Raw genomic sequence first — 23,087 nt, forward strand, 5'->3', positions numbered from 1 at the left:
CGCCTAAATTAACCCCCTGACGTATAGTGCCACTAGTAGCGCATAGAGCACTTGGGGTCAGATTTCCCTTCTCATAGCCTCCAGTTTCAGTATCTTCCCTCATTTTTTTGCTATGGAGGAGTACACAGAGGAGGAATCCCTCCAAGTCATCCCTCTAGATGATAAATTTTGAGAGGCGGTGGACGCATCCATCCATCAGGCAGTGTCTGCTGCCATGGGGCCATTTGAACGTCACATTATTCAATCTGCATTTACTGGTCAAGCACAGCGCCCTCCAAAGCACAAAAACACCTCAAACATGGATCTGGGGGCCTTTGACCACCTAAAAAAGGAGTTTTCAGCCAAATCTGATGGGAAGTCACAATCTACCCTTCCAGAGGTCCCTCCTTTACAGGACGAGGACGAGGACTCAGTAGACGAGTCCACAGATTAAGCAGGCCCGTCCAGGATTTAGAGTCCCGTAGAGCCCTCAGCCCTTGATGCCACGGAGGGAGAGGAACACTCTGACATGTTAGTTCCTGAGGACCTTGTTCACCCCAGCTCATCTGAGTGGACCCCCCTCCACTAAAGTTTCTGTGTTTGTGGCGGGAATCCTACGCAAACCCCTAGAGAAGGAGGTGAGAGCTTGCCTGAAGGCAGAGTGCCCGTGCCCTGTCCTACAGGGCAAAGTGGCTTTGACCTCAGAAGTTGACCCCAGGACGGCAACCTTCCTGCAAAAATGTATCCGCGACCCTAAAAAAGGGATTGACAGATCATGGAAATCGTGTCAAGATAAACTTTTATTTACACATTTTTAGATAGCGCGAACAAGATCCCGAAGGATATCAGAGGGCTTTATAATATGTTGGAAGAGGGGACAAAATGAAATATACACAGCAATTGTGGAAAGAAAAAAACAAAAAACAATGCTAAACAGTAAACAATGGTACACAAATAAGGTAAAATATTATGCAGACGATACGATCCGTGACTGTTAGTTGTGCCATGGAGCTAGAAACAAAGAGGCAGCCACCTTATGAGTGCCTCTACCCCTTATGGTAAGAATTTGCTCTTTAAGAATCTTTTGGCTTACAGTTTAAAAGCCGTTGTCGAAGCTAGTCTGCGTACATCTGGAAGAAGAGAGTTCCATATTTTAGGGGCAGCACCATAGAAGGCTCAGGGACAAGTTCTCTTTTTGCTAAGGATGATCGGTTTTAGGAGGAGAGTAGATCCCCTCACTAAAGTCCTGGAGCTGGCGAAAGAGGTCAAATCGTCTGGCACCCCTCTTTCCACAGAGAGAATCTCGAATTGGGCTCAGCGTGCTATTGTCGTTGTGGGCAATGCAAACAGCGCCCTTTCTACTGAAAGGAGGTGCTCGTTTTTGCTGAAGGTAGACCCCAAATTGGAAGACCTCGCCACTTCGGAGGCTGGAGCGGTGGCACAGGGTGGTCTCTTCGGAGAACCGTTTATAAAAGAGTGGACCAATTTTGTGACCACCTTCATGTCGCTTGACAAAGCGCAATCTTCCATAAAGAAGGTGTTTCACCCTAAGGTTTTTGTTGGGGCAGGCCGTGGCAGAGGGCGGTGGAACGGCAGCATTTTCACCTAAAGCTCTCAAAGAGGAAACAGCAAGAAGCAGCAGGACACAGGCAGACAGGAGTTTTTCTAGTACCATCGAGGCTTCAGAGGCCGCAGTGCAGAAGAGAATCCAGAGGCCACAACATGCCTAACTCGGGTGAGACTTTCCCCTCAACTGAAAGGCTATTACCTCTGATACATGGGTGTTACAGACTGTGCAAGGGTTCCATACAGAATTCGACGGTTCCGGGGGCGTGGTCAAGATTGCGGTATGGTAGGACACAAGATCGTGTCCCTCTGGCACAGCCAAATCTCAGCTTTGTTATCCTGCCCAATCCCAGTGCCATAGAGCGTTGTAGTGGGTCCAGGTGGCTCCAGTAGTCAATGCTGTACCGGTCTGCTGTGTGGCAGGGCTGAGACGGCTTCCTGCTGGTGCTTGAGCTGTGTGCCGGAACAGAGGCCTGGCTGGCGGAGCAAGTAGGCCTGCAGACGACCGCAAGACGGAGCGTCTCAGCCACGGAGAGCTGGGAGGCCACCGCTGCGCAGAGACTGTCTGGCGGACATAGCAGAGGAGTCGGTGGGTCTCGAAGTGAAGGAATTCAGTGATTTGCAGCCTTACAGAAGGCGAGGGCAAGCAAAGGAGCGGCAGCAGGGGAGAGCAGCGTCTGGGGACCCGCCATTTTATCAAACCCGCCATCTTGGAGCTCCCACGGACCGCCCGGTACTGAGTGCGGCCAGCACTTCCATCACTGAGAGTTTCTGCTGCCACAAGGAGAAGTGGACTCCCCCTGCAGACGAGGAGGTGGGAGACCCCCGACAATAGAGGCGACCGGGGACCGGACTCCTGACTTGGCAGATTCCAGGCTGCAGACGAGGGCCCCGCTACGCCAGTGGAGCGGGAGGGTGTGTGGAGCTCCCTAGGCCCCGTGGTTTTTTCCTTTTTTTAGTGCACCCCGCTGGGACAAGCGACAGGAGTGGGCCCTGAACACACAGACGACAAGCTAGGGGGCCCTTGACAGAGGCAGTACCGGCTGGCTGCATCAGCCCGGGCTAGAGTGATACACAAAGCCTGGTGGGCCTTGGACCCTGGTTGGGCCTAGTTGGAGCACGGGAGGGGGAAGATTACCACTGCAGAGTGCCACGTGGGTGTAGCGGCAGAAGGGCCCGGGAGGCAGCTCGGAGTGACAGACCGGATCGCATATCAGCCCTATGCCCACAACAGAACAGGCCCTAGTGGAGGGACGGTGAGGCACCTGGGGACCCATGGGGTCCTGCCTAAACTGCAGATTACGAACCTTGCCTCCGGCGCATGGATTCCCGACAGCCAGTCCACAAGACTCCGGCCCACTTACGGCCGATCCACTAATAAACATCTGCAAGCAGACTGAGAAGAATAGATTCGCCAACAGTGACCTGTGCCGGGCCTCACTCTGCGGTGGACAGTTTGAGAAGAGGTGGGCCCTCATCACAGACCAGGAGCGATTGGGGCTCAGAGGTTGACTCCCTGTGTCATGGCGGTAGCACGCAATAAGAGGGACAAGACACTGAAAGATTTGCTCCTGAAGAAGCAGGGGACCATTGCCTTTACTAGCGACAAACGAGAGGGGGCGCTGGAGGCGGAGGATGGCCCGGCCACTAAGACTTTTATGCTGGAACTATTTGCTACAATTAAAGAAGATATTCAGGAGCTTCAGGGTCAGCTATCTGCCAATCTTCGCGAAGTACGGAGGAACCTGGATGAGGTGGGAAAGTGTGTGCCCACGCTAGAGGAGCGCGAGCTCAGTCGGGAAGAGGAACTCCACCAAGTGCAGCAAGACATGCTGCGCCTCCCGGAACAGCACCTCGATCTCCAGTTAAATGCTGAAGATCTGGAGAACCACTCTCGGCGAAATAACATTAGAGGTGTGCCGTGGCGAGAAGAAGGGGACGTCCTTCGGGCCCATGTTGGGGCTCTGTTACAGCAGATACTGGGAGAAGAAGGCCCGAACGATATCCAGATGGATCTGGGACACAGAGTGAGTCTTCCACGGGGAAACAAGGCTCCACCGCCAGACATTCTTGTTTCCGTCCATAATTTTCGGTTGAAAGAACAAACAATACGGAGGGCGCGAGAGACCCAGCAAGTTCTCCCTTTTCCAGGACTTCGCAGCTTCCACTCTGGTTAATCGCTATGACTTCAGAGTGGTCACCTCACACCTGTGCGAGAATGGTATCCCCTACTCCTGGGGCCATCCCTTCCGCATCGTCTTTAAATTCCAAGGGAAACTGCACCAGATCCACTTGCTTACAGAAGTCCTTAAAGTTCTTGGCCTCTATAGCACATTGACATTGGAGCAGGTGGAGAAGCCTAAAGAGCGGGCCCTTGTCAAGCGCCTAGATGGCAGAGAGTGAGCAAGTCGGCTGTCGCCTTGAAACCTGACCAGGCTACAATGACCAAAGAGAGGGAGGCAGTGCTCTCCTCCCTTTCACAGCAGTCGGACCCTCCAGCTACCCCTTGAGCGGCACATTTGGACTACACCGGGGTGTCTAGTATGTTGGGCTGCCGGGGGGGCACAGGTGGTTATCCCTGATGCCTGTTGACAAGCTCTCCGCTGGCAGGTGGGGGCAGTCTCGGCTCCCTGCAGACCGGATTGCTGCTCGAGCCATGGCCTTCTGGGTCCTCCATTTCCCTATGAACTTTGGTCAGGTTTTGTTTTATTTACAGGTTCTGACATTTGTTCTCTCTTTGGGGCTTGTGGTTGCTGGGGTAATCCGCACCAGTTAGTTCTTCTACATCGCCTTCCTGTCAAAAGAGAGAGGCTCTTGGTTCAGCCTATGTCGTGTCGGCGGGAGGGAGGCTGCTACACCAGGACGATCTCTCACCACACTCACTCGATGGGGAAGGCCCTCAAGATAGTTAGCCTTAACGTACGCGGCCTAAAAAAACCTGTCAAAAGAGCAGCGGTACTATCCTTACTCGAAAACGTAGGGAGCAATAGGTGTCTCCTACAGGAAACGCATCTCCTATCGAAGGATACCCCATGTATGCATACAAGGCTCTTCCTGCAGCAGTTTTGGTCAGCAGGCCCATCTAAGAAGAACGGGGTAGCGATTCTGGTTGGGGCGAATTTCCCGGGTAAAGTCAAATGTCGTTTGCTAGCGATTAGAGTACAATGGGGGGGATGTACTTCACAGTTGCATCACTTTATGCGCCAAACACACAACAGGAATCCTTTGTTATCACAGCCCTCATGGAGGTCCTTTCGACACAAGAGGCTGCGATACTGGTTGGTGATGGATACGGAGCTGGAGAGATTGGGTCAAAGGAATGCACCAAACGGGGACATTCTCTTCACGGGGCGGTAGTGGTTGGCAGATAATGAGTTACACAATGTTTGGCGCACACAAAACCCTGGGGTACGCGACTCCAATTACTATTCAGCAGCCCACACAAAACCTTTGCACGGCTTGATCACTTTTGAGCTTCCACGCCCTTAGCATGCCACTTGCACAACGCCACGATCGAGCTTGAGAAAGGGTTGGAGGAGTTCGAATATATATACACCGACGAACTGGGGCGCCGAGTGTGTGGAGGGAATTGGAGATACGCAGACGCCTGTTGAAACATCTTTACCTCGTCAGGGCAGAATACGCCCTTCTTCGCCTCCGCCACAAATTCTACCTTAGCAGTGATAAGTGTGGTAAGCTGCTGACCCACAGATTACGGACCCGAACTCAGACTATGATTCAATCGATTAGGATCACGATGGGGTCGAACATAGTGCAGATACACACATAGTGGACACCATCCGCTTGTTCTACTGCGACTTGTACACTGGGCAGGACCCACCGCCCAGGGACCCGCTTGCGTATTGAAAGCCTGTGAGATTTCCCCGCTACCTAAGACTGCAGCCAATTTACTTGATTCTGCTATTCGCATAGAGGAGGTGATTTCGGCCATCTCTAGATTGAAACTGGGCAAATCACCAGGCCCCGATGGATTGTCGGCCTCCTTTCATACAAACGTTTGTAGTGCGCTGGCTCCCTTTTTAACTAAACTTTTCAATTCCTTTTTAGAGACAGGGGCGGTAACACCCTCCATGTCGGAGGCTGCTATCTCGGTTATTCTAAAACCTACTAAAGCTCACGAGACTGCGGCTCCTACAGGCCTATATCCCTCCTCAATCTCAATGCAAAAATATTTGCCGTATCTTAGCAGCACGCTTAAATCCGCTCATGGCAGACATAGTCTACCCCAATCAGTTAGGTTTTATTCCCAGGCGACAGGGTGGAGACAATACTAAACACCTTTTCCACCTCATGGATAGTATCCAGCGGTCGGGCAGGCAGGCCTTCTTCCTGTCCATCAATGCAGAGAAGGCATTCGACAGGGTGGGGTGCACCTATCAGTTTGATACCCTGGGCTACGAGCAGAGAAGCGCATAGAAGGCTTGAAATTTGGAGCGGACGTGCATAAGTGTCAAGGTTTAAAGTCAACCTGAGTAAATCCAATACACTAAATTTGTCGGTTCCTCAGGTCCTGGTAGACGCTTTACAGCAACAATTCCCATTCCAATGGTCCCAGCAAGACATATCGCACCTGGGAATCCGTGTAGCCCCGACCATTGTTCGACGGTTGCCCTTAATTATATGAATCTCATAGACCAGACAGCCAAGGCGCTGGACCCCTAGTCGCTCTTGCGTCTAGCATTGTTTGGGAGGATTGCGGCGGTGAAAATGACTGTTCTCCAGCACATTCTTTATATCTTTCAAACGATTCCGATGAAACCCCACACCGGGGGCTATAGCGCAACTGCAGACCCTCAATAAGTTTGTATGGGGGGGGCAAAAACCGCGAATCTCGCTATCACAGATGGTTCGTTCGAAGAACCAAGGCAGGGTGGATCTCCCTCTGATCCGAGACTACTTCCAGGCGTCTTTCCTCCGCTACATAGAGGAATGGAACCACCCCCTATCCAGCAAGCATTGCAATTTTATGGATGAGACGGTAGCGGGCATCAATATTTGGAGAGAGCTATGGTTGCCTCGCAAGCTCAGGGCGTGGGGATTATATTCCTCTCCTATCACCTCTTCGACTCTTAAGGTCTGGGATATATTGGCCGTAAAGAAGGTGGGGTCTCTTTTTGACACGAAGGGGCTGGCCCCGTTTGAGCAGCTTAAGAAAGACTATGGCCTCCTAGCGACTGATAATTATGCCTATCAAGCAATCAATCAATCAATCAATAATTTGTATAGCGCGCTACTCACCCGTACGGGTCTCAAGGCGCTGAGGGGAGGGGGGCTGCTACTGCTCGAACAGCCAGGTCTTGAGATGTCTCCTGAAGGAGAGATGGTCCAGGGTCAGCCGTAGGTGGGTGGGGAGGGAGTTCCATGTCTTGGCTGCCAGGTAGGAGAAGGATCTTCCTCCGCCGGTGGATTTCCAAAATCGTGGGACGGTGGCGAGGCTGGCGGATCGGAGCTGGCGGGTGTGTAGAATGTGAGGCGGCTGTTGAGGTACTTCGGGCCCGTGTCGTGGAGAGCCTTGTTTGCATGGGTGAGGAGTCTGAACGTGATCCTCTTGTTGACGGGGAGCCAGTGTAGGTCTTTCAGGTGGGTGGAGATGTGGCTGTGGCGAGGGATGTCCAGGATGAGTCGTGCTGAGGCGTTCTGGATGTGCTGGAGTCTTTTCTGGAGTTTGGCTGTGGTTCCAGCGTAGAGGGTGTTCCCGTAGTCCAGACGGCTGGTGACGAGGGCCTGGGTGACCGTCTTCCTGGTTCCGGTGGGGATCCATTGGAAGATCTTTCGGAGCATGAGCAGGGTGTTGAAGCAGGATGACGAGACGGCGTTCACTTGCTTGGTCATCGTGAGGGAGGAGTCCAGGATGAAGCCCCGGTTGCGTGCGTGGTCCGTTGGCTTGGGTGCGGTGCCCAGGGCAGGGGGCCACCAGGAGTCGTCCCAGGCAGAGGGAGATGGTCCGAGGATGAGGACTTCCGTCTTGTCTGAGTTCAGTTTCAGACGGCTGATCTTCATCCATTCTGCGACGTCTTTCATTCCTTCCTGGAGGTTGGCTTTGGCGGTGGCGGGGTTGTTGGTGAGGGAGAGGATCAGCTGGGTGTCGTCGGCGATGTTGAGGTTGTGTTGGTGAGCGATGGCTGCGAGAGGGCTCATGTAGACGTTGAAGAGGGTGGGGCTGGGTGAGGATCCTTGCGGAACGCCGCAGATGACTTCGGTGGACACGGATCGTAACGGGGGGAGGCGGACTCTCTGGGTTCTTCCGGCGAGGAACAAGATGATCCACTCCAGTGCCGCTCCTTGGATTCCGGTGTTGCTGAGGCATTGTATCAGGGTGCGGTGGCATACGGTGCCTATTGCCAATTATATCTTTATCTCACCTGTTGTGGCATTGCCCCAAATTACAGCGCTACTGGCCTGAGGTCCTTGACAATATAGACGTGGCGTTTAGCACTTCAATACCCCGTTCCCCAGAATACACTCTCCTCGGTCTCTCACACCCAAAGGTCTTTCCATTGAGGTTGATGTGAGGTAGGCAAATAGCAATAGCACTGCTGGTGACTAGACCGGCTATTTTAGTTCTATAGGGCACACCGTCTAGTCCTGAAATACTGAACAGGTTACATCACGCCTGTGGTATCTTCTGGCTATGGAACCCATGTCCCTGGTGATGGTGGGCAGGGGGAGGTATATCCTAAACTGTGGGCACCATTGTGCAGTTGTTAGCTAAAGACATGAGAGAAATTACTTGCCCTAAATATTTACCAATCCTTAAGCAGCTGCCGCAAGAGACACTGGTTATGGCTCCGCCGACAACCATATAAAAGAGGCACACTACCAGTCCCCCCACGTTGAGGTTTGGGATATAGTAAGGAGGTATAGCTGGAGTGGGTGGGGGTGGCTAACAGGGGTCTAGGAACGGGTTGGTTTATTACTGTTTTGTTAAGTCTTCCTGTAGCCTCTTATGTTTGTTCCTGTGAAAACTCAGAAGTCGTTGAGCATTCCAATACAGTGGCATTGCCCATGCTGCCAGCCTCCGGGTTGTTGGCTCAAAAGCGGTGTATTGCAGCAAAAGATACGCTCTGCCGGCTGGTGGATGTAGGCAGGAAGTTGTGTTCTCCCATTGCGACTTTCGACTAATAAAAAGATTGGTTCTTAGAATTCTACGGTTCCCCCATGCAGGACATTCGTCCCCGGCCGCTGGTTTTTGAAGGAGATCAAGCCTCCCTCATTGACGAAGAGGTGAAGGATCTACTGCAAAAAGGGGCGGTGGTTCCCAAACACCTTCACCCCAGGAGTTTCCTCAGCAATGTCTTCCTGGAAGACAAGACGGAAGGGGACAGCATCCCATAATCAATCTGAAGGAATTCAATCAATTGTTGGTATACCGCCATTTCAAGATGAAGGGTGTCCATCTACTGCAGAACCTCCTCCAACTGGACGTTTGGATGGTCAGGCAGGATTTAAAAGATGCGTACTTGGTGGTTCACATTTGTTCCCTACACAGTCGATTTCTGCAGTTTATGTGGAAAGACCAGGTGTTCGAATTTGCTTTGCTTTCTTTCGGCCTGTCATCGGCCTGTGGTGTTTCACCAAGGTACTCAAGACGGTGGTGTAAACGCTACGCGCCAAAGGCTTTTGCCTTATTGTTCATTTGGATGACATCCTCCTTTTGGAGCACAGTCCCCTCGGCTCTCCCATCAGTTACAAAAGACTATAGACCTTCTTCAGAATTTTGGGTTTGTAATCAATATCAAGAAGTCTCTCATGACACCTGCCAATCAGCTAACCTTCCTGGGTTTCGTAGTGGACTCTGTATCCCGCACCTTGAGCATTCCGGCTTGGAAGATTTCCAAGATGCACATGGAGATGAGGCAAGTGTTATCCTGTTCCTCGACCTCGCTTAAGGAAGATTGCTCGTCTGGTGGGCCTTCTGAGCTCCTCAATTCAGGCGATTTTACCTGGTCCGCTCCATTACAGAGCGTTGCAATGCCTGAAAGCCTCCCACCTTCGCAGGGGCCTATAATACTCGGATCAGGTACCCTGATGGACGAAGTGCGCATGGAGATGAAATGGTGGCCTGGAATGGCAGGGCCATATTCAGTTGCAAACCAGACTTAGTAATAGAGTCCGAAACCAGCAAATCAGGCTGGGGGCCCGCTGCGGGGCCTCCTTTACTGGAGGAAAGTGGTCGGCAGGCGAGGGCTAACTTCACATCAACTGTCCAGAACTGACGGCAGGGTCCTTCACAAACCAGTGGTGGATGAAGGATAAAGCGTACTGCAGCGTGCTTCTGAAGATGAACGTATTGGCGGTCTAGTACATCAACCATCTTGGGGTGACAAAGTCCAAGGCCTTGGCGGATCGGGCCAAAGATTTTTGGACCTTTTGCCTTTCCCACAATGTTGCAGTGACGGCAGAGTATCTGCTGGGGACTTCCGATGTCATAGCAAATTGGTGCTCCAGGAGTTGGTCAGATATGCGTCTCTGGCAGCCCCATCCTCCGACCTTTCAATGTCTCCACAACATGTGGGGTCCTTTCTCAATGGATCTCTTCGCGTCCCTTGGACCACCAGTTCCTGCGTTTCTTCAGTTGGAAGCCGGATCCCCTAGAATCAGCAACAGACGCTTTACTTCAGGATTGGTTCAAGGAGATGGGCTATGCCTTTCCACCAGGCTCACAACGGATGTCCGGAGGCAACAGGCGAAGGTGGTTTTGGTCACCCCGTACTGGAGGTATTAAGTGTGGTTTCCAGTTCTTTTGGAACTTTCCTGGGATTCTCCAATCCTTCTACCCCAAGATCTTTTTCTCCGGAGGGATCCCCAGTGAGCTCCACACCCTTTAATCCAGCAAGGGTGGATGCCCTGGGTACCATGGCGGATTTCAGGCATTGGAGAATTTCTGGCCTATCGGCAGAAGCTCAAACATTACTGGGAGCGGCTTGGGCCGACAGCACTAACAAACGGTATAAGTCAGCATGGTCCAGATGTGTCATTCGGTGTGTTTGGAACGACCAGGATCCCATGGGGTGCCCAAGTGGTAGCCATTATGAATTTCTTGGCCTCGCTAGCGACATAGGGCCTGGCATATTGCACTGTCAATTCTAATAGATCAGCGATTTCTGCTGGACATATCCCGGTCGCAGGAGTCGCGGTGGGGGTACACCAGTTGATCTGCAAGTTGATGCGAAGGATCAGTTTTTCTCTCCCTCCAGAACCCTGATACTCCTCGCTATGGGATGTTAACAGGGTGTTACACCTGGTCCAGTCTTGGCAAGCTAATAAATATCTTTCCCACAAGTAGCTCTCTGCCAAATTGGCTATGCTCTTGTGTTTGGTGTCTTGCCAGCGGATGTCTGAGGTTCGAGCTCTAGACATTTCTGGTCGGGTTTTCACCCCGGAGGGGGTTTCTTTTCATATAACGCGTAGAACCAAGTCTGATTCTCGACTAAAGTCCTACCCAGCTTTTGATAACTCCCCAAAGATGTGCGTCGTCAGATGCTTCAATGCGTATGAGAGTATGACGGAAGAAACTCGCCCACCGGGCGAATACCAATTACTGATTTCCTTAAGAAAGCCCTTCAAAGCGGTGTCGCCACCAACAATAACTCGTTGGATCAGATGGGTGATGCAGGAAACTGGTATAAATGTCTCACAGTTCAGAGCACACTCTGTGAGAGGAGCTTAGGCCTCTAAGGCTTTTTCTCTGGGCGATATTCTAAATGCTGCAGACTGGTCTTCAGATTCAATGTTTAAAAGGTTCTACTTTAAACCAGTCATGATCAAGGCGTTGTCGGTGGTGGATAAGCTTTGAACAAGCATAATCCTCGCCTCCGGTCCCGACATAGAATGAAAAAATTCCTAGTAATCATGACGGAAAGTTTCAATTCTATTAAGGATGCGGACGCGAGGACTATTCCCGCCCGCGGCTCAAGGAGATCTGTTCCCACCCACACACTAGGAGCTGTAGAGACTCACCTGAACATTGTTACAGTTTTCACCTGAACATTTCTACAGTTTTCTCCCCGATGTATGGGATAAGTATTTGCAATTTTCCACGCTGTTTACCCAGTCTTGTTGTTTACAGGCGCATTTAGTACATTGTTCTACTGCTTTCACGCAGTTTGGGGAATGGTTTCATTGGTTTCTCCTTTTGACTTCTCCTAGAGTCTGAAGCTTCCAAAACAGACTCACGAGTTTCGGTGACATGATGGTCGCAGTCAAGAAAGAGGAAGGATATTAGCAACAGCACTCCCTCGAGGACCATGAACACTACTGTTTGATGGACTAGGAATGGTCTATGAACTACACGAACAATTGGAATTGTAGGTTTTTGTTATTAAAGTTGAAGTTGCTGAGTATGGAAATAAAAGAAAGATTAGTATAATCCTCTCCTCCCCGTCCTCAATAGGATTGAAACTTTCAGTCATGATTACTAGGAAATAGCCATACTATGTCACAAACATGATGGATATCCCGATTGCGTTATTACAAGTTCCATTATATCCTATGGAACTTGTAATATGGTAGATGGGATATACGTCCAGTTTGTGACAGAGTATCCCATCTGCCAAGATCCTTATCAGGCCCTTAGGAAGGATGGAATGATCTTCATTTCACAGCTGACTGACGGCTTTTGAAGTGAGAACATAAATATCATAGAGAAATTATACAGATCAATTACTTTTGACCTGTTTAAATCACAAATTGTGTGCAACAAGTAGGAGTGTCTATGCAGGTAAACACCTGTGCTTCTATTACAGGCCAGAGGCTACGGATGCCCTCCCACAACAGACTGGCATGTTGCAGTTAGTTTCCAATTACTGTTCAGATCTGGCATTAGCCACGCCATTATACATACTGTACATAATTAAAGGACTTGCAGTCGGGTATTCTTCACCATTGCCCTGCTGTAGTGTCGTTCACATTTTTAATTCTGCCCACCACTACATGGAGTACAGGTTCAGTCAATTTACACCACTGGCATGCCTGAATGTAAATGACAAAATTTTGCTCTTACGCAAAGTGCCCGTCTGCACCATAAGTACAATAAGTATTCCTCTTCCGTGCCTGGCACTACCAGCGCAATATGTGCTTTTACTTAAACATGTATATTTTGGCTTATAGCCGATGCTTAGTTTACTCACCAGCAGCTCCCCACCGCTGCTACAGACTCGCTCATGAGTCACAGGTATTCATATAAAAAAACACTAAAAATAATCACTGGCAAAGCCAGAAGGAGTGCATCCAGTGTCAGACTAATTCGCTTTGCAATCAATCTTGATCATTTGTAATTTGCATGTTTTGGCAGGAATACAGTTACAAAAGAATTCAGTGTATGAATATGACAACATAGCCCAAATATGTGGTTTCTCCAAGCTATACAACATGCATGACAAACCTTGTTTAATGTATGTTCCCTTGGGTTCAAGCGGAGTAGTTTTTTCTCTGAATGTAAGTCACTACTGTTATGCTGTATGGCATCAGAAGACCGTTGCCACAACTTTGCTTCAGAAGTGGAGGGAGTATGCGATCTAGAATGCTATACCTCAGTCAACACAGTCTTTCAAAATTATTTCATGCTTTCTTCGAAGATGTTAGTGGTACCAGCACCATATACACGGTTTCCAGTATAACCTGCCAGCCTGTCTTTCCACGCCAAAGTAAAATTCCCTAATTAGAATAATACGTTTTCAAGACCAATAATTCTACTCCGTATTTCTGATCAAAATTACCCACTGCCGAAGAGTGTTTATATTCAAGCCTGCGCCTCCTTCCCATTCAGTCCCTTCTGTCTTCAGCACACTGGCAGAACATTCCAATTGCAGACCACTTATTTCCAGTAAAGTTTGGTAGCACAGCCTCTCCTGCTTCCTAATGTTACTTATATCATCCGAGTCAATTAGATGGTGGGCACTTGCAGATGTTCAGTGTCAACATCCAATATAAGCAACACTCAACATGTGATGCTGAAAATTCACAAAAGCTTGTATACAGGTCCATCAACACATCTAGCACCTGAGGTGATCACCTTTTATTTAAATGTCATTAGATAACGAGTTCCAAAACCTATTGGCTTGTGGTGAAGGCGACTTGTCCTCTGTACTGAACCCGAAACAACCATGTATTTGCCACATTAGTGGACTGATAATATTCATGTTCTCTATGGGCAGTATTATTTATTTTTTATTTCATTCGAATTAAAATGGGTTTATGCTGAGGTCATGTACATCTAGCAAAGAAATTGAAATTGGACACTATTTATCACCGATAACCATTGCAGTGCTCAGATGGAAAAAGTACCTCCTTCTTTGACGCTGTCAATTAAAGTAAACATATTTCTGACCACACTAGTGTATGAGAATTACAGATAGTGTAAGGTTAAAATCATGATACATCCATGCCGCACAACATTTCAAAGATGCTAGACTCAGTCTTAGATGGAACGAGCTACATATATTCCACATATTAATCTGTACATGACCACCAATTAATCTTGCATCATAGGTGCAAGTCCACAACCAAACTATCGATGATCTAGCCAAGGTGGTTGAGGTATTTCACTGTATGATGACACAATGTGGATATGGGGAAATAGCCATACATATAATAACTGAGGTTCATGAAAGAATTACACGACTGTTTCAGTTTAAACAGTTAATTGTGTGAACTAATCTGATATTTTTGAGGCACTGCACGGGCGAGCTGAAACAGCTCAATTTTCAGATATTTCCAGGATGGCATATAAACATGGATTTTGTTTTACAGCCTCTGACATTTACCAATGCATGAGGTGCACAGCAGCCTAGAGCACAGCTATATTGAACACAGTTGAGGGTTTTGTTTATGAGGATATCCTGGTACTTGACACAGTAAGCCGGATGTACAGTGCAGAGATCTTTGAAATTGTCTATTGCATCAACAGGGTGCCAAATACAAGCGTTCATGGCAGGTTTTATTTGGTAAGGCATCCTCAGGATCATGCGTGTTCTTGAAGCCCCTGCACCTTGTCAATGAATTTCTTTGAAATCCCAGCAGAACTGCTGTGACCATAGACTAAGACTGACATCACCAGACGTATTCTCAACTTCACCTGGTGTCGGTATGAAGGAGCATATCAATTTCACACAGAAGAGAAAGCTGGAGGTTAACTCGGACAATTGTGTCCAATGGAAAGGTTTGTGTCCAACAGTACACTGGTCTTCAGTAGTTTCAGCACAGTTGTTGGTGAAGCTACCAGACTGAGAAGCCAATTGACAGTTGGTTAACTGCAATTGGTATATACCAGCAGCAACCCCCAGTACGGACTTCGTTCAAACAGAGGTAGCGGTCTTTTACCCAGTGAAAAAGTGGTGGGAGTATGTGGTGATGGGTATCAACAGCCTCTAGTAGCTTATAGCTTGTCCAATACAGAAGAAGAATGTTGAATAGGATGGCTTCAACTAACTGCTAAAAAGGCACTTTTTTCAATTTTTTTTAAAATAATAAGAACACGTTATTTCATCCCCAGAAACTCTGATTTGTAACTTTGTTGCATTTTGGTTTGGATTGTTTCTACTGTAACAATGTACTAGGATTGAAGATAGGGTGATTTTATCAAGCTAATTTAAATAGTAAAAGATTGCTTCGCAAACTAATAGTATGTACTTGACCTAAAATAAATACTACAGAAAAATATACACAAATTGTATGATTCACTCACTGGAGGAAAGAAGAAATTTGAAAATGTACATTGGATACTGAGTATTGATGATGCAGTGCTTGCTCGTTAACATGGACATATCTTTCAATGGGTGAAATTGATTTATATAGCATCTCTCCTACTACAATGGATTTATATGGTGCCCATGTGCATCAGAGTTAGAAGGGGAGGACTGACCAGTAAGCTGATTTTAAAAGATGTGAGCAGTCCTATGATGGTGTAGGCGTTCACTGAAGAGGTTTACATTCACCCTTATTAGCTTTTTTAACAGTAAACACATTTCTAAGCCAGCATTGTGCAATACACTTCTGGGCTGTAGTCTTTCCCTTCCAGCTTCTCTCACTAGAGATTTCCAAATCCTCACCCAGAGTTGCACATTATATGAAAATTGTTATTATGGTTAACCTCTAAAACCTGTTCTGGCTTCGTCTGGTTTCACCAGGGACAAAAAGGCAATAAAAAGTAGGGGTGGTAGTCTCCCACCAATGCATCAGCCTGGTGCCCCCACCCTACAATAGGCTGAAAACGTTCTACCTCCTTGGGGCAGATTGGGGGAGTTTATATCCAATATACCTAGACACCAGGGATATTTTTTTTTGTTCTAGGAAAATAAATATGGGGCATGGGCAAACTGCCTTAGCAGTATGCCTATTCCCCACCCCAAAAGAGAACTGCATTGTCTTCCCATCTGGGGTGAAAAACACCCCCATGGCAAGCAAGAGGAAATTTGAATCATTTTGTGTGCAGTTTAGACATATGAACTAGCAGAGTGAGGGTAAATCCAAATTTTTTCTTACTGACCTTGCTAAATTAGTCAGGTCCGTGCTCAGCTGCCACCTAGCGAAACTTTCAAAACCCAGGCTTTTTTTAAAACTAGACACGCTAGAGTCTTAAATAGGACTCACGAGCAATGTCATTCACTGGTTCTCATCCTACCCTTCCAACTGACACCACTTTGTTCACATAGGTACATCCACATCACTAAAGATCCCTTACAAATGTGGAGTCATTCAAGCTCCAAACCCCAATTTTCACTGAATGCCAAGTCACTTGGATTCACCCCGAACACTGGACCTCACCCTCAAAGAACACATTGCAAGAATATTCAGAACGCAAATTCTGAACTGCTGTTCAACCCCTTGCACTCTCGAATATGGATGGTGGTAATGCTCCAATCTTTGGCCTACCAGGCTCAACATTGACACCCCTTAGAGGCATCCTACATGCTGCAGTCATGTCTAATCCAGAGCCTCAAGAAATATGATCATATCACCCCCATCTTGACAGAACTCTATTGGCTCCCCTTGCTGGCCCACACCATCTTTAACGTTAGCTGCATCATTTACAAAGTTATCACAACCAGCAGCCTCGCTTACCTTGTAGACAAGCTCATCATCTGTGGAGGTTCTCAGCACACTCGCAGACAGGACACCATCAAACTGAAGACTGAGGTGTAAAAATGAAAACACAACACAGCAGGCCTTGTCCATCTATGCACACAGAATTTGGAACAACATCCCTGTATCCCTAAGGACCGCCCCAACACTACTACGATTCAGACTCACCTCTTTAAAGAACACTACATCACAATGCATTAATCATGCACATCAAAGCTTCCTCTCATCTTACTCGTTTAATGTATGCTTGTCTTTGACTGTGTACAGTGCTCCACTGCCTTTAGGCTAGGTTTCTGATGCAGAAATACCATACGTGTATAAACATACCTAGGGAAGAGCAGGGCGGTGTGCCTTGTGTGGACCCCATTACATCTTCATATCCACAATGCTCTGCAAACCTCACACTTTGCCTAAAATCATACATTTTACTCACATTTTGGTGACCTAAACTTTTGGAATCTGCAGGATCCATAATCCTATCACCTATCCTGCCACCCAGCAAACTCACACTACTCTGAATAAAAATGCACACCACTTGTGTAGCTCAGCCTAGCACCCTCAACACAAAATGCTCCACAACACAATGTGGAGACCTTGGTAATATGTTTAGCTGCAGTAGTCATTTACAGGCAACCACTGTTCCAGGTTTATGCGCAAAGCTTCGAGCACTCCCAAATAATTCACATAGAGTTCCGTATTAAATGTTCCACCAACAGCTATTACTTTTTTTAAAGCGTCTTTCAATTCATTGCAATGTCAATTCATGTTTCGTCTATGCTGTAGTTGTGACAACAGACTTTATCAGGGCACAATGACAAACGTACCATGCTTAAAAGTCATCCCAGGCCACACAGACTAGATCACCAAGTGTGCAAAAAATCATATTGAGGACTATCACAAGATGTACGTATATAACATTATAATCAAAGTATAACCAATAAGGTAACAGAGGACAGAAAAACAGTATGGCAAAAGTGAGTACAAAATTTGAAAATAGAAGTAGTCGATGTTTTAGGTCTACCACCAATATGCGAGTGGCCAGTGAAATGTCTGCATACCTAATCAAGAACATGCCAAAGCTTAGTATGTTGTTACAAGATCTCCAAGTATCTATTTATCCAATCCTGAAAAATATATGTCATATCCTTAAATACTATTCCGTACTGGGGACATTTTCCAATTATTCACGGACTAAAATTGGCAAAAGTATTGCTGAAGTATAGACACAAAAGTAGTCACTGTAAACTCAATTGCACAGTCACCGAAAGGCATTGTAATATATGTGTATAAAAGCACTTGAACTACCCCGATTCAGTCATGTGCATATATATTATCCAGGGAAGTGGTGTCTTCACAAACATTTGTCAAAACCATACATCACCCGCAGTGTGCTTTCCATGTGTGTCACATGGAACTCAAACATTTCCACATAATGTTTTCCGCAATGGCATCTTCTGAATGCCATTATAGAGGTTTGCTAAACCAATGTGTGTGTGTTTAATCCCTCATGCATCAAAGATCCAGAATCATGGGTTGGTTTCACATCTTTTTCCACCACAAACTGCAATTAGGGTGAAGCCACAAACATTACGAAAAATTGACTACCTCTTAAAAACATGCAACAACTGGTAAAAAAAATGTGATTTTGATACAATCCTGCTTGCTCCTAAAAGCTGGGAAGAAGGTGATCTTTCATTGATGTAATCTTTTAGAAAAACACCAAGAAAATGTGCCTCTATTTTGTCTGTTTTCTCAGTGCCTCCCAGGATAATGCACACACCTTAGGTACCTTTAGAAACACTAGAACAATGGATTCCTTATGTGGATATTTTACGGGGAGAAAAAGTTATTAAGGCATACCTGCTTTGTGCCTAGTTATTTAAAAATAAGGCTCAGTCATGGGGTGGAAGAGCCTCGGCAGCTAAGGGGTTAAAATTGAATTTCAAGCAATGTGAAATTCTGTAACAGACACAATCTGTTTCGTAGGAAATCAGCAAAGCTACTAATAAGAATAAAACTGGGGCCACCTGAAGTGGAACAATGCTCTATTGGTGTACTTGGCGGCCAGTCAGCTAAAGCTTGCAAAAGAGACAAGACAAAAGAGATAAGGGATCTGTGACAATAGCACGACATACGCACTCTAAAGATGTTCTTCTGGCCAATCGGAAAATAAATGGACATAAGTAATCTTTCCACATGTTGTGATTGGCTGGCAGACATAAATAAGATTTGGTTTTCACACTAATGGGGTTCAATACAAACATGATCTCTCCTGAGCAAAAGATCTCCCCACCAAAAGTGAAACACCAGACCAAATGTAGGACTTTTAATCACATTGCCTGTAAAGGAATTCCAATGCACTTTTACCAGCACCAAGCACAGAGAATGAAGTTGGATCTTACTGTACAGGAATAGGGCCTCAATCTCAGACAAGCAGGAATCACCATTTGAGAACGAATGGTAGCTTGAGTCCCAATCAGTGACCTTATTACTAATAGGGTGCACTTTCCTTGTTTGCGCCACAGAGCACCTTTAAACAGGTGAGCTGGTCGCAAACAGGAAATGTGCACACTATCATGATGAATGTGCTGCCGAGGTGCAGTGTATCGAAGTGAAATACGGAACGGCTGCTTCAAAGCCGCTCCATGTTTTATAGTGTAAGTGGCAACCCACCTGCATTCTGAAGAGGGATTAGACATCCCCTGCAAGTTGGTGCTGTGAAGTGACAAGGGGAATATTGGGGGAGTCCACGGCATACCCTTTCTCAGCTCGGGAGGGCTGCCCTGGCCTGCAAAAGCATTTGTAGCCCTATCTACAATACCCAGGTTCCCCGGGGGCGCACAAAGATGATGCACAGGCCAGTTATACTCCCGGGACACTTTCTGTAATAGGGCTCCAGAAGTCCAGGTGTTGCAGCAATAGCTGAAGCAGGGAGGGAGGATCAGGTTTCCTGCACGATTTTCAGCAGGCAGACCCCTCCTAAATTAGTGCAGGGAAAAACAACAAACATTCCGCCCACAGTGAGTTGAATAACCTGGATTGATGCAGTAACAAAGCACCCAGTAAAGACTAACCCTGCAGGTGTATGCTACAACGTTGAGATATGCAGGGCAGTTGCCAAGGGCTGTAGAGTTCTACTATCCCTCGCAGTGAGGTGAGTTTCTGCAAAAAAAGAATCAACAAAACTAATTGGGCGTACAAGAAAAGAACATTCAAAATGAATACTGAACGGGGAATTCAGAGCCAGAATGACAAGGAAAAAAAGTCTTGGGAATGGATAGCAAGCTACAAAATACAATCTGTTAGTCCTCCTGTGATTAAGCACATTTGTAGTCATTTTGTTTTTCTTAAAGCACAACTCCAAGGAGCATGCACTTTTGCAAATGTGTGCCAGTTAAGAGAACATACTAAATATACTCAAAACTGCTATCAATTACAATTTTACAAAATCCCACAAGACTATTAAAGTGTTCTCACAGTCTGTAGCATACGGCGTGTAATAACATGACATGTATTGACATCTGTTTGAGTGAATAATACAAATTATAGATCCTTTAGGAATTGTAAATAATGAAAAAGACAAATAAACTGACCTGTGTACAGAAATCCTGCAAAGTCAGTATGTGCATGTTTTCATAGCCCATCAAATGAGCAACACCAGAAGTTATCACATTCATTTATAACAAGCATTTGCAATGCAATAGGTCTCGCATTATTAAAGTTAGAGCTATTGGCATTGTAAATGGCAATGCCTTTTATTTATGTTTTTGTCTTAAGCATTGCAGTGCATATACTAGAGGTCTGCAAATGTCACATGCCCCAGCCAGAAATGTCCACTTGTGCAGGCTTCTGTTTGGTTGGTATATTATATGCGGCAAGTTGTGAAAGCCTATGCACATCATATGGGCAGATGATATTTGCAGACTATCACATGCCTTTGGCTAATTCATATTAAATAGCCAGCTGATATTAGCCCAGTGCTTCAAACCTTTGTCAAATGCATTTTTTGTGGACAATGACTGCCCAGTAGTGCAGGCCTCAGAGATAGGCAAGTGATGTGATCAGGGAACATTCGTCCAAATTTTAAATGTGTTTACATTTAATATTGAAGGATTATGACTCATTTTTCCAACATTTAACACAGCAGCAGCATAGTAATATTGATGCAAGTAATCTCTGTGATGTTTGAGAGGTACCGTTTTGGTCTAAAAGAAACTTTTTTATAGAAGTTACATGAAATATAAAAACAGCATGTCTCTCCAAAATGTCCATTATAGACTCTCAGATATCACCCACATTAAAAAAGAAAAACAGTATTTAAAACAATCTGTTAAAAAAACGAATTAGTCAAGTTAATCAGGGAAATACTGAGCTGCAGAACAGAGCTAGCTTTATAAGGAGGCCTCCTGAAAGGCTCTTTGCCCATGCCTTAACATGTATCCACTGCTGGGTAGGCCAAAGGTTTCTGACTCTCTAGGTGTAGTGCTGCTAAAAGATTTTCAGCAACATGTGCACCAGAAAGGGTACCCGAAAGTACAACTAATGTAAGAGGATACACAGATGTGTACTGCATCATTTTTTACCCTTTCCAAATCAGACACAAAAGCGATCTATAAAAACGAATCCACTTTAGAAAGACCATTTTTATAACGTTGTATGTCATGTTTGACTCTTAAATCTTAAAACGAGGTGAAAAAATAATGGCAGGTATGTCTTTGTAAAAGGTGGCAACCCTACTTACCAGTGGTTTAATATGTTACTTAGGCATCCACCGTACTGTAGGCAGGGGGACTATCGAAGACTGTCTCTCACTGTCTTGGAGCACAGGGCAGTTTTAGCTGTCATGATTGCTGCATGCTTTCCTTATTAACCAGGTACAATAACCACATCCTCAGCACCCACGGAGCATCCAGGAAGCCAAGATGCAGGTCGGCCATCCCCACAACCAGTTCTACAGACCGTCGGTGCTCTTCACCCGAGGTATCTCCGGCAGCCTCAGCGATGGGACCGTGTTGGTGATTAGTGGCACTGTCAGTCATCATGGTGACACGTTTTCTGTGAACTTGCAGTGTGATCATTGCGCGCCGTCTGAGAACATCGCTTTCCACTTCAACCCGCGCTTTTCCGAAGGTGGTGTCGTTGTTTGCAACACCAAGGAGAGGAATCAATGGGGAAAAGAGGAGAGAAAGCATGAGATGCCTTTTCACAAGGGCCACCGTTTTGAAATCAGGATCCTTGTGAACCATCACTGTTATATGGTGTCAGTCAACGGAAAACATTTCGTGGAGTACAAGCACCGGATTCCGCTCCATAGAGTTAACGCCGTGCACATAACTGGAAATGTGGAATTGGAAAATGAGTCTTTTCAGGGTCCTGGGGGGTTCCCTCAGTCTTTCCCACCTTCTACGTGCCCTCCCGGAGGATCGTTCCATCCATATCCAACTCCACAATTTCCACCGCATGGCCAACAATGTCCTGTGCCGTACCACTCACACATCCATGGGGGTTGCTACCCTTCTAAAGTAATCACAATTTCCGGGACCGTTCCGCACCATGCTAAGAGGTTTGCTATCAACCTGAAGTTCCATGGCGGCACTGCCTTCCATCTGAACCCGCGCTTTGATGAGAACACCATTGTTCGAAACAGTTACCTGAACAACAACTGGGGATCAGAGGAGCGTGGAGGAGCAATGCCCTTTTGTAAAGGACAGGGCTTTATGATTGTAATCTTATGTGAACACCATTGCTTCTGCCTGAAAGAAAAGCTTGTTTCCGGCAAGAGGACAGGTTACTGGGCTTCCATCAACAGAGAACAAGCTCTAGCCGAATTAAAACTGACAAATGCAGAATATAAATTAATACTCAAGTAGTGTGCTAGTGTCTGCCATATCACCCACAAAATAAAGAAAGTAAAGTATAAAGTGCTCCAAGTAGGCCTAATATCATTATGCAGCTACTAGGTTTTATGCATCCCAATTTACGAAGAGCCCTAATTAACACATTTTCTTTCATTACTCATTTGCTCCTGGGAATCTGTTTTTGGCCAAGATCACACACTTTGGATAAGAAGCTGGCACCCATGTCTCTCATCGACGGCTGCAGCTTCACAACAAGAGAAACATCTCTTCTATCCTTTTGCTCGTTAACTACGGCTGTGGCAACTTATAGACCATCAGCCGAAGTTCTATCCTCCTATGTTTGAAACCCAACCAATGTGGGCATCGGTCCTCCAGGTCCTTGCATGTAGAGCCCACGCTGTGTGCTTTGAGTCTCGTTGTCCGATTCATAGGCGATACAGTTCACAACCACATCCGGCAGACCTAAAAGGCTGAATGATTAAGGCCCATCAAAAAAAAATCTGTTGATTTGCATGAAAGTTCTACTCCCAGCTATCTCACTAGACCACGCCACTCTGTGATCCTGTGCAAAATACACTACCC

General features: G+C 46.6%; 1 protein-coding gene and 1 pseudogene across 22 annotated transcripts in view; one reads left to right on the top strand and one right to left on the bottom strand.

The window, feature by feature from the left end:
* Positions 1 to 23,087, bottom strand: part of TCF4 (transcription factor 4) — an 822,748-nt gene that overhangs the window by 520,943 nt on the left and 278,718 nt on the right. The gene's annotated exons all lie outside the window — the stretch shown is intronic.
* LOC147726319 (galectin-9 pseudogene) lies at positions 21,554 to 22,517 on the top strand (annotated as a pseudogene).

This window comes from Lissotriton vulgaris, chromosome 3_1 (assembly GCF_964263255.1).
Source record: "Lissotriton vulgaris chromosome 3_1, aLisVul1.2, whole genome shotgun sequence".
Taxonomy (NCBI): Eukaryota; Metazoa; Chordata; class Amphibia; order Caudata; family Salamandridae; genus Lissotriton; species Lissotriton vulgaris.